Source organism: Passer domesticus, chromosome 2, assembly GCF_036417665.1.
Source record: "Passer domesticus isolate bPasDom1 chromosome 2, bPasDom1.hap1, whole genome shotgun sequence".
Taxonomy (NCBI): Eukaryota; Metazoa; Chordata; class Aves; order Passeriformes; family Passeridae; genus Passer; species Passer domesticus.
In genome coordinates, this window is record NC_087475.1 from 85,494,587 (window position 1) to 85,507,654 (window position 13,068).

The 13,068-nt window shown below is 35.7% G+C and overlaps 1 protein-coding gene across 3 annotated transcripts in view; it reads left to right on the forward strand.

Annotated features, from left to right (window-relative positions):
* The window catches only part of TENM4 (teneurin transmembrane protein 4), a 1,559,611-nt gene that overhangs the window by 629,899 nt on the left and 916,644 nt on the right, over positions 1-13,068 (forward strand). The window lies entirely within an intron of this gene.

The window sequence follows — 13,068 nt, forward strand, 5'->3', positions numbered from 1 at the left end:
CAGAAAAACAGTCGGTTTTAAGCAATTATATAACTGAAACACTGTTCAAGTGTCCTAAAGAAACTTTTTAATGATTGCACATACACAAAATAAACAAAAAAAATCAGTGGTATGTACTGAACCAAATACATATATGGAGGTATGCAAAATGTGACCAATTCTTGACAGATCATTTCTTGTATATATGCTTTCAAGAAAATCTTATAGACTTAGTCTTTTTACAGTTGAATTAATGAGAGATGAGTTTTGCTGGCTGCTGTTGTCTGGGATCACCTTTTCTGCATGGTGTTAACATTAGCATGGTTAACATTGTTATTACAGTAGTGTCCAGTCACAGCTTCAGTGGTGGTTTGGCGCTGGATAAAGCCTTGATGCTTCTGTGATAGTTTGGTTAAGGACTCTGTCATCATTGTTCAATTATTATCTATAAAGAAAATACCTAAGGTTATAATTGCGCAAATATGTTTATATATGAGCAACACTATACACCCTCTATGCAGTCTATAGGTTGCAATTGATATTAAAATGACGGGTGAACCCATTCTTTACAGAAAGTTGCAGATGATCAGTTTCTTTCTTATTTAGTTGCAAATTAAATCCTCAGTGGTGTAGCACCTAGAAATGCCCTAGTCATGCCCTTTGAAACATCTATGAGAACAGCCAAAACCATTCAGCAAAGGCTACATTTTATCTTAAAAATCAAAAGTTTATCAATTGTTATCAAAAAAAATCAGAAGTATTTTCTGAGTTCTTCAGTTTCTTTACCCACTGTCACCAAGAATGCATTTTGCTGAAATATTATGCTCATGTATTTAATTTGCTTGGTCATATTTCATTATGTCTTGAAGTGTAAGTAAACTTGATTGATGCAAATTGACTGATTATATCCAAGTTCTAACCCAAGCCTTGCAACAGTTGTTAGCAGATGCTAAGAATCTTTTGCCCTTACTCTACTTTAAAGCATATGTCTGCATTTTAGATGCTGTTCCCATAGTCCTGTATGAGAAAAAAAACCTATAATTTCTTGCTGAACTGGATATACAGCTCTGAATTATCAGTTCTTAGCAGCCTTATGATATCTGGTAATTTACTCATAATGTGTGAAATTATTTGAGTGTAAATATATCAAAGCATCATTCTGACTGAATTTTAAGTTCTTTATATAACCTTGAAACCAGTTTACACCTATCAGCTTATAGGACTTCTATTTCTTAAAGTAAACATAAATTTATATCCGCTGCTTCTAAAATATATCACTTTATTTCTTTTAAGAAGCATAAAAGCAACTTCTGACTGTTTCAGTTGGCAGAAGTTTGAGCGTCAAATTTCTATTAAGAAAAAGACAGAAGTGCCACAGAGTTTGCAAACTCACATTCAGCAGGTCTTAGAGTGAAAAATTCCAAAAAGCACAAGGATAGAACAACATGTGATTTTAATTGTAGGATAAAAACCGGAACAATTACATTTTTTGCAAAAAGAATCACCTTGGTTTTAGCTGTGTGAGCTAGTGAAACATCAGAGATTTTTTAGATGCTGCTTTCAAAGAGACATTAGAAAGTAATCTCTTGTAAAATGCATGTAAACTCCAGAGCCTGAGCATAGTTCCTGCGTGCCTGCCTGAAATAGCATGCAGTAGAATCATGCAAACTTCAGATTATTATTTTCCTAAACCCAGAACTTAAGTTAGACCTTCCTTAAGAATAAATAACTGTTGAATATGGAGCAGAATAAGAACTATGGAACTGAAATAAGACATGATTCCTAAAATAGAAGCAAATTCAGACTTTAAATGAAACCTTATTTTATTCTGGTAGAGGCTATTCAGAGAATTTCTGGTGATTAAAAGGCATTCAGCCATGAATGGAAGGAATGTATTCAAGCCTCAATATGTTTCATTGCCAGACTTCTAAAGACCCTGAATCCCAACCATAATGGTGAATGACAGCACTTTCTGTGTTTTGTTAGAGAGAGAGGCAAGGCAAAACACCACAGCCTTTGTCATATGGATCCCACTCAGATGTCAGTGAAAATAGTATACATGTAGACCTATAACCTGATTTTTTTTAAGTTGAACCATCAACTTAAAAAAAGTTGATGGTTCAACTTAAAAAAATGAATGCCTTCATAGACTTCAAATGAAGCCTAGTTGTAGCATTAAACATCTAGTCTGTTTGAGACTGTTTGATGAAAAATATGCTTAACTTTAGTTGTGAAAATAAAGTCATAAACTCCTGTCTGTGAAAGGAACATGGATCTCTCTATTATCTTCCTTCTTAAGATAACAAAACACAAAAAATAAGGAAAAAAACCCCAAAACAACACCAAAAATGTGCTTTCTTATTGAGCAGAAGCAAATAATTTTACATATAACTGTTGGAGAATCTCTGAATATTTTACTGAAGATATAAATGGTCTGCATCATTCAGGTAGTGTCAGAGGAACAGAAGTGTCCTCTTCTGGGAATGTATTGTTGAAATATATCTGTCACTGGATGCCATCTGGTCCATCACAAAACAAACCACGTTGCATTTCAGAGGTATCTATTCATAGTTCTTCCTAAGAAGATAGCTGCTGACAGAAAGGGACAATATGCAGGAGAGAGGGAAGGTATGGGAAGCACAGATTATTGCAGGATAGTTTTTTTTCAGTCCTGTAGTTCCCTGGGTTACACCACCCTGAAATACAGCTTGTTTGATATCTGGAATACAGTGACAACAAAAGCCATGTCTTCTCTGTGTCTTCTGACTTAGGCAAAGTTTAATTTCAGTTATAAAACAAGACAAGAACTTGCTAGATGATGCCGGGGGTCTCCCCTGAATGCACTCCCCATGTAAGGGCCAGAAACATGTGTGGTCCTTGTACACTGTGAAATTAAGCAATTGCTTTTTCAAAGCTTTTCCAGAAGGGAATGGGCAGGGTATGGCATCATGGTCTTTCCAACCCTGGGCTAGTGCTGATTGTGGATTCTGATAATATTGTGGATGGACCTGTTTTCTGTGAGAAGGTATATTTTATCTGAAACCCGGAAACTTAGAAAAAAATCCCTTATTTTAGCTTCCAATTAATGTAGATATTAAAAGAGGTAACATGATTTTCTTGGAAATTAAATATATAGAGTAATGAGCAAAACATAAATAAAATAAGTTGTTTTGGCAAAAGCAGATATTTTCACTGAAATTGAAGTACTCTCAGCTTTCTTTCTGTTACAATTTATTTCTGGTCAGAATTAAGAAAAATTATAACAAATCCCTTTGAGCAGAATTTGTTCCGTATTCAACTCCATTCCTCAATAGACGTGAAAGTTCAGATTTTCTTTTCCTGTCTTGATCACAAGTGTGTCTCTTGCCAGTTAAAGAGGTGTCAGGGCACCCTAGAAGACGACCGGTGTTGGAGAACTGTTTTCTGCATGACTGGAAGCCAGACTTCACCCTATCATTTTGAGCATGGAGCAGCCTGGTCTAGTGGAAGGTATCCCTGTCAATGGCACAGGGGCTGGAGCTAGAAGGTGCCTTTCAGCTCAAACCATTCTATGATTCTATGGCATTGCATAAGAAGAAACTTGGCTTCCTCACTCTTTCTGAAATGACCAGACTGAGAGTGCTAAGATATCTGACTCTATGCCAGATAGTCATTTCAGAGAAGCATTGAGGCAGACAATCCAGCCAGTGCCTTGTTCAGCAATCCTTCAAGTGGAACATTGTGAGGGAGTCCAAGTTATCTCTGTTTCTTGCGAATAAGGAGGGAGTAGTGAGATGCAGTGGGGGAGATAGCAGCCAACTTCCAAATAGGATAAGCAAAGGTGTTGAAGCTTTATGACAAAGGGTGTTTTTTGTTGGTTGTTTGGTGTTTTTTTTTAATTCTGGGGGAGGATTGTGCATTTTCGTTCTTTTAGAAAATATAATTTTGTTGGTTGTTATCAGAAATGATTACTTCAGCTATCACAGGACAATGAGTTAGCTGCAGTACTTTTAAAACAAACCTAAATCAAGACATTGTCCTGGAAGAACAGCGTTGTTTATGAGTGCTGTGATAAACCAGAGATCATGTCATAGCAACTAGCACATCACAGTTAGGGCTGGCTGGTTTGTTTATCAGCCTCACCATAATAGGTCTATCATTATTTCTTTTGCTACTAAACCTCTATATTATGGTTTTCTGACAGTATCTAGAACTGCACTTTGTGACCCAGTTATTAATTTCTAGCTTTCTACATTCATTGTACAGCAGTGGCACAACCAGCAATATGTATGTGTATTTATATACATACATATATGGAAACCTACTGAGTTATGATAATTGATATTTTGTAGTAGATATCTCTCTGCTAATATAACACACCACAGAATATGTACAATGTCATTGTCTCCTTTGGGTTTTACACGAAATTTTGTGTAGATGAGACATATGATTTTATGATAACATACTGTATTCTCATTTCTTCCACTGTTGCATATGAAATTCAAAAGCCTTCTTAATATACTCCCCAGGGAACTTTTCCTGTGCTTTCTATTAATAGTATTTGTTCATGGCCTGTTTATTTCTAATTACAGCTTTAGATATAATTTTGTACACTTAAGTAGACATGGAGAATTACAGTATCAGATCAATATCTGGAACCAAATTCATTATTTGTATGCCCCTCCCTCAAAATAAATTTAGAAGAGAGAAAGATCTGAATAAAACAGATCTTTTGCCACATTTCTACTTTTTCAAGTCTATAAAGTTCATGAAATAAGGTATTTTGAGACAGATCCTGAGGTGTGGATGTAAAATCAGCTATTTCTTGTGTTTATATATCATATTTTCCTGACAAGAAATTGTGTATTTTTGTGATGAGGTTTCGTTATGGGATTGTTGGGCAAATAATATGAATTCTTGTGCCTGCATTCCTGCAGCATACTAGTCAAACAGATTTTTAATGGATACTGCTACTTCTGCCTGGCAAATGAAGCCCTGTTTCACAGAATTTCAATTTTGGCAAAAAGTTATAAAAGAGTACTGAATCTTCCACTATGAAAGCAGAAGTGTTTAAAGGTGACTAATGTTATTACCACTGTACAGAAAATCTCATTTCTAAACTCTTTATTTTCTTGTGGCTGTGGGATGTGACAGGAGAAGGTGATGACTGCTGTTAAAGGGAGACATCAGTTACAGTGCTGTTCATAAACATGGTTTGTTCAGCAATAATGTCTTTTCTCTCGGTTTTTTTTCCTTTCTTCTTCAGGTCTTTCTGATTTTCAAATTTCTTTACTCTTTAAAGCATTTACATGATGACAAAGAGGGCCTATATCACCACTCTGACAGACGAAGTATTTTGGGTGGCTTGCTTTCTCAAAAGCAAGATATACCAAAGGGATCTTCAAGACAGCTAAAACACAAGCTCAGCTTGATAGTGGGCTTAAACATTTTAAATAATGATGGTTTTTAACTTTATTCCTATGAAAATTTTAGCTGTAAACCTTGGCTGCAATAATTAAAAATGCACGGGAATCTCCAGTGAGCTTTCTCCCTCAGTTTATTTCTTTGGTTTGCATTTTGTTGGAGTATTTCTGTTAAAAAACTCATTATGTCATTACTTTGCCAAAACTGCCAGCTCAAACTGCATTATGAGTTTGTTCTACTGTGTATCCATGGCTGATGTGCTGTACATTGACCTACACCAGATGCTCATTGCTGCTGGAGATTTTTGTTCGGTTCTCAAACAAAAATCCCAAAATTTGCAACCCTGAGCTTCTATTAAATGACCATTATAAATTATTTACACAGATGACATAATCCATTTGTGTAAGCTTGTGCTTAACTTCATAGGATTTTTTACTCGTCCATAAAAACAGTTTTCAGGATTTTTATACTATATTATTTGATTTGTGACCTGCCTGATCAGTTTTCCATTAACTTTGACTTCTTCAGTTTTTATTAAAGGAAGTGTTAAAAAATTGTTTTGCTAATTATAATTAACTAAGATTATACATCACATACTGTTTTCTTTATTTCCCAAAATGTGTAAATATATCATATTGATATATAGTTTATCTATATAATGTATACCATAGCAATACTTGACAGGGAAGAATTTGTACAACCTGGCCAAATCACTTTCTGTCAAGTGATTTTCAGGCACTACTGGGAAGTGAGCACAGCAAAGAATGATTCCTAGGATGCAATTTGGGTGCCAGAGGCTGACTAGTTTTGTTGACAGGGCAGAGGACTGTTTCATGCTAGCTGGCCTCTTCCTGAGGCTGGTGCTGGACACGTTCAGCTATGGATGTTCATGGTCTGGGGTTCATGTTTGCTGACTGCTGCACTAGCACATAGCAGAGACCTCTGGGGCTGACCAGCACATGCCCTTCAAGGTCTATGTTACAATTTCTCTCATTACCCTGTTCACTAAGGTAGAGGCACAACGTAATTACCTTCTGAACACCCTGTTTTGAATTGCTTTGTCAGCTATTTTGGAAGGACAATCATTTTTTGTCACAGCCATGGCAATATCTGCCTTATTGTGATCAGAACAAGCATTATTACTTCTCAGAAATGAAAAAAAAGTACTGAGCCCAAAACATTAGATGAACAACTAGTTGCATGAATAAAACATGAACTTACAATAAAACTTCTCCTTAGATCTTCCAACATTTTACTAAGCTTCTAAAGCCACCCTCTAGGTTTTGTTCTTTGCTCAAGGGACACCATGCTCTAAAGAGTTATTTTCTCCTTTCTCTCTTCCTTTTTCTGTGTGACAACTATTACATCTATCAAGAAAAATTGCTTAGAAGAGGTTGTTTCCTCTGTAGTACAAGATGCTTTCCCCTCCTGATGCAGCTGTCTGTCATTGCCTGTAACTGGGTAACAGGAGGTCACATGAGACTGGATGACTGAGTCACTTCCACTACTTCTCTTGAGCATTACACCTATTGTGTATTTATTACATTTCATAAGAAATTTTTTGCCTTAAGGTTTCAGTCTTCCCTCTTTTGCTTACAGCTTTATCAGCCCAAGTGATATGTATTTTTTATGAGCTCTGTGTTATGAGCAATAATACATAATGTATAACCTAAAACCTTCTAGGATTCGTGTTTAACTCCCTACAAGCTTTGCATGCTGTCTACATATAACATGAAAATGTTATTAAACATTCTTCAGTGAAGAAAATTGAAAAAATATACATTCCCCATTTGATAATTTGAAAGAATTTCGTAACAAAAAAAAAAAAATTAATATGATGTCCAAATTTGTCAATAACTCAATTATAAGTAACTGTGCAAATCCAGTTTAGCGATTCACTGCAAAGCAAGACCACTGCTGCAATTACAACTTAATTACATAGATATAGCAATATCTGAATTTTACTTATACTGTCTTTTTTCAAATTACAGTAATTAACTTTGCAAGATCTAGGTTTTACCTTGCATAACAATAACACGCATGACCTGGTTAAGTTCAGCTTTTCTGCTCTTACGTTTACTTCTTATAAAAATCTTACATAAAATGCTGACAGAGGATCTAGCCAATTTAAAATGAGAATTCTTTCAAGACAGTTTGTAAAGAATCATAGCTGGAAAAAATATATAATATGTGTCTATTTATTTATAATTTAAAAGTTTGGCCATAAAATATTAAGATGACAGATCTTGTGTTAAGAACCTTTCTATTGCAGAATTTTTTTCTTTTCTGGGTTAAAAACTAAGGTTTGGCTTCATCTTTCGTAACTCTAGATACCTAAGATGGATAAATTCCATTTCCTTTTACATTTTCTGTAGAGGGAACAAGTTGACTAGCCTAAAATGATGTGTACCTTTGAGGGGTCTTCCCAATGTCCTCTGACATCCTAAACTGGTGAATGACAAAGCTGCATCTGCTTCTGTGCTCTTCTCCTTGATAGCTATCCACACCCAAGAGCCAAGTAGTCTAACAAAATGCACAAGAAATACAAATGTACAAGGATTGTGAAGTAGCACTGCCTTTTCAAAGTCCCTGTGCATACTACCTATATCTTAGGATTTAAAACTGATAATAACATGATTTGAATATTTATTACTTTATTATTAATATGAAACATTGTCCTTTATTCAAAAACATGTTTAAAATTTTTCGAAGAATTATTTTCAGATCTATAGGCACGAGGAAAAGGGAAGTCTAATGTCCTGTTACCAGAAAGATTCATCCTTATTTTTCTTGTTATTATTTCACAAAATTGCTAAATGCTGTACATAAAACAACTCAGTGTTTCTAGCCAAACCCAGAGATTAAAGGTGCATCAACTGAAATACAGACATAGGAGAGGAGTTGAAAGTGAAGCAATCCTGATGAATGTGTTGAGCAGCATTTTCAGAATAAGTCTCACCTAAATTTTACCAGTTATTATCGATACCAGATTCTCAGTAGATATTTTAAAGTCATGTTTTGTGCTTTGTTGTCATGGATTTTCTTTTTATAAAAGTAGCTAAAGGTCCCTATGTTAAGAATAACCTAAGCTGGACTGCAGCAGAACTATATTATATCTCTAAAGGGGGGCAGTGGGTGGAGTGTTAGATGTAAGAGGTTTTAAACCTGCATGTTGCTAGGAGCATCTGAAAGCCTAATCACAATGTGTTGTACATCCTTTCATTTCATGAGTCTATTTGTTCACACCTAATCAATGATGTAATTTTAAATAATCAGATTAGGACATTTTGCCTCAGGAACAGACAGCAATTCAAAGAATTACAGACACAGTAATACCAGCAACAAGGATCAGTGATTTCCTATTCCTCATGATGACAAAATTCAATTTAAAGTTACCATATTTTATCATAAAAAAATAAATTAAGATAATCTTGATATGTGAGTTACACATCCATACATCTTCTGTGCTACCAAGGAAAAAAAAAATACCACAAATGAGAAAACAGTAATTTTATGAAGATGGGGAAGAGAACTGTATCATGTATTTTTGTTATAGAGGAACATTCATTAAATTTTTTAGATATCTGTATATGCTGCTGTTTTCTCAATGCCCATTATGTTGTTAGCTAACCATGAAATAATGTCATAACAGAAGCAAGTGTTTGTTCTTAAACCTTTATTCACCCATATCAATAAATCTGAGAAAGAGTTTTCCTGTGGAGAAAAGTACACTGAAGAATAAATGGGTTCATATTATTTTTTTTTCTTTCTCCTTGAGTTTCAATTTAATAAATATATCTTTTTCTTCTAGGGTAAGCACATGGGATCGGACTAAAAATATTTTTATTTCACTGTTCACTGGAAATGCCAATGATTATTCCTGTGTGTATTACAAACATTTGGAATAATTATGGTCATTACAGTATGAACATAAGTTTGAATTCATGTAACTAAACTGTTGGTATAGCCTTTTAAATACATCAAAACTATGTTTATGTTAGGAAGGAAAAGGAGCTGCCTAACTGACACAAAAAATATCTCTGTATAAATTGATAATTAAAAAATTTAAGCTGGTAATTAAAAGATGATGTTTAATCTTTAGAAGGGTCAGGTTCCAAAGCTGTAGTGTCATCACTGGGTGAAATTAAATCTAGTTCAATTTATTTCCGAAAAACATCAGAAACAGGTCGTGCTTTTGATAGTGGGAAGGGTGAAGTCTGTGAGGCAGGAGTTGTCCTCTTCGGTACCTCAGCAAGGTCAAAAGGGACACACTTTTGCATTAGAAGCAAGTAGCTATGATTCAGGGAAATAGCCAACAATTTACCTCTGATTACAGAAAATGTTGTAGTAAAAATGGTTCATGAGGAGCATGCTGAATACCTCTAAATCTGCCAGCTGAAGTAAATAGATTGGTGGAAGGGGAGAAAATGCTGATGGAGGAACAAGAACCTGATTAGCTCAACGACACCAGCAAAGGAACAATTAAGAGAAGGAGATTTTTGTTTCAACTTTATCTTTTTTTTTCTTCAGGTGAATTTCCTAAGTTTCTTGTTTTGTTAGCATTTCATGTCTAACCTGTCTCTTAAGTATATAATTCCAACTCATTAACATTCTTCTATTGTTTTCTTACACAAAGTGGTTTTAGAAGCAGATACGGCGTGGTTCAAAGCAAAGGTTCTGAAAGCAAAGGACAAACTTGCATTAAGCTTTGGCAAAATCACCCTCCCTGTTACTGCTCTTGCAGCATAGAATGAATAGTGCACTGGCACATATTTTCATTTAATCAGGGCTAGGTTTAGTGAACTTGCTATTATCTGAAATCAAACTCTCCATGTATTTTTATATCTACACATTCACATGTTTCCTATATGCTTAAACGTTTAAAAGGCGTAATTAGGAAATATCACCAAGTTTGCAGTTCTGATATCCTTGTCTTCTGATTCAGCATAACAGGAAGGAGTGAGTGTAAAAATGATAATTTTGTTATATCTGTCACTGCCATAGCCAAACGTATCAGATCACAGTAAATCTGTCCATCAGTGTGCACATAGTAAGTTACTTCTCTTCATAGACCATTCTGCATTTCCTGTAAGTATCCCTGGAAAACATTTCCTAGCTATAGGTTTTGAATTAATCAATCAACTTTTGTTTTTATAGCAGCATTCTGGAAAATCCACTCATAGCACTTTCAGTAACAGAGATAAGAAAAACAAATCCATACTCTCCTTTTAAGTCTGAAGCATCTATCTTCTTGACTATGTTCACTTAAGACATTTCAGCTGTGCAAGTACCATCAGCTTTATACTTTTAGGAACTCTTAAACTACAAAACAAATAGACATAGGAGACAATAAAAGTATCCTAGTCACAAAAAAAAGAACGTGGAGTCATCTGGAGCTTTGATCTTACCCTACAAATCATGTCTTAGTTTAATAATCTGGGAAAATTAGGAGGTATTGTGAAGTCATTTCTGCAGGCCACACACCTTCTGTGTGCCTGCAAAGGGCAGCTGTGGGATTATTCAGCTACCCATAGGCATTGACAATGTGGATGTCTGCAGCTGAGCTAGGATCTTTTGAAGGTCATGAACAATAAAAGGGTCTCTTATGGCTACAGTCAACTCAACTCAGTCCTGCCAACTCATGGCCTTCAAATGTTTGTTTCTCTCTTTCAGCCGTTAAAGGTGTTGAGCATGGTTAGCTCTGGTGCAGACCTCTACAGAAACCTCATTCATTTAATAAATGAGTTTTGTCATGAACTATAGACTGACATCACAGTGAAGCTTCAGCTTAACAGTGAAACGGGAAAAGAAATCTAATAAGAAACCAGGCAAATCCCACCTCAGGCCTGTGTAACAAGGTGTTAGCAGCATGACTTCATGTATTTAATAGTAGTGTGCAATGCCATTAGAGTTTTGGAAGTAAATAATTCCATTAAATGATGAAGAAGAAGCTGTATTCACCAACTTAGATAAGATTTTGTCATTTTTTAGAAGAACTAAAATGTCAATACAATTATTACTTCCAAATATAAATAAGCTGGAAATTTATATAAATTTCACAGAGGCGCCTAAATTAATCCAAAAGCTAGTTCCTCAGTAAAATAAGGTGCTAAATGGGTTGAAAATAAATTACATGCCAGGTTTTATGAGATGGTTCAGTGACCCCTGTTCTCACAAGCCATCCAGGGAAAAGATTAACACGTGATGAGCAGAGCTAGAGCCAACGCAGACATACAACTGGGCAGCGACAGAAATATGCAAAAGGGCAAAATGAAGGAATTTCTCATATGTGCAACACTCAAAGAGTGCAACATTTTGGGATCCAACTTGGAGTTCAGATCCTTGGAGTACTGGAAAGGAAGACCTCTGAACTATAAAGTGAATTTTCTGCTTCTCTTCATCTCACTGCCTCCTTGGCTGTTTTGCAAAACTTGCTCCTATCCTGGGCTGTGTCTAATTTGTCCTCCAAGCACCATGCCCTGCATTGTTTTGTGTTCACTGTATTTTATTTTGCAGGCTTCCCTTGTGCCAATTCATCTGGGGGCCAATGAGCTGGAAAGGCATCTGCCTTTCCTCTGTGTGTTAGCACATTTACAGAGGAAAATTCAGTAGCATCATACATGTGCAACATATGTTTTTGCAAGAAAAATTATATACTACAGAATAAGTATCTCTATTCTGAATGTAACTGAAAAGTGCTTTTATTAGCGAAAAAAATCAAAGATTTACAAGGTCACTTATCTCTTGCTGTCAGGATGCACCTACACCTTTATTTGCAAATTTGCTAACAAGCTCTTTCTTCCCATGGCAGGCTTAAAACTTACTCCTTTCATCTGTTCTCAAGGTAATTGGAAGTCCTGTATGCAAACAAAGGCCTGTTGAAACAGCCCTTCTCTCAGACCATGCTCTCCTGACCTGAATTTGCTCATTCGGTAGCAGTGAGATTCCAGTCATGTAACCGTACCTAAAAGATTAATCACCTAGTGCTATCAGTTAAGCTACCTACGGTCTTTTAACAATACAGGGATTTTCTGACTGTGAAAGGTGCTTTCCTTTCTTTGTGAAAAGCAGCATGCACCAAGGTGGACATGTCTCTGTAATTTTTTCTTTTCTGGTCAGCTCTAGATCGTGAATGCTAGAGCAATCAGAGATTGTTAATTTGTTCTGCTGTGCAGTCTTTTCAAGAACCTCAAAAACCAAAGTCCCAGCCATCCATGCCCAAAGAGAAGAGGGCAAGTTCCTCCCTGCCCTTAGTGAAGTCTGGAAATCATAGTGGCAAAATTCTACCTTTTCAATTCCTCCAACATTCCACAGAACATTAGTTTCTCTCATCATTTCCCAATGACCATTTCTTTAATTGGAGCAACAAATAAGGACAATGACAGGTTGGTGACAGAGGCAGGAAACAAGATTATAATGTGAGCAAAATTCATTATAGGTCCATCAGAGAGCCAGTAAACTCTTTGTGTGAGTACCATGAGAACTATATTGAGGACTCTTATAAAGGCTAAAGTAATGGCTTGAATCAGGAAAATAAAACAAAGCTTCAGAGCTCAATAAACTGAACAATTTGCTTTCAGTCACTCATATTCATTTTCAGAAACTTCAAGTTACATGGAAAAAAATGGATTGCAAAGATGCCAGTATTTTAGTATGTGTGCAGAAAAACACCAAATATCTGCACGT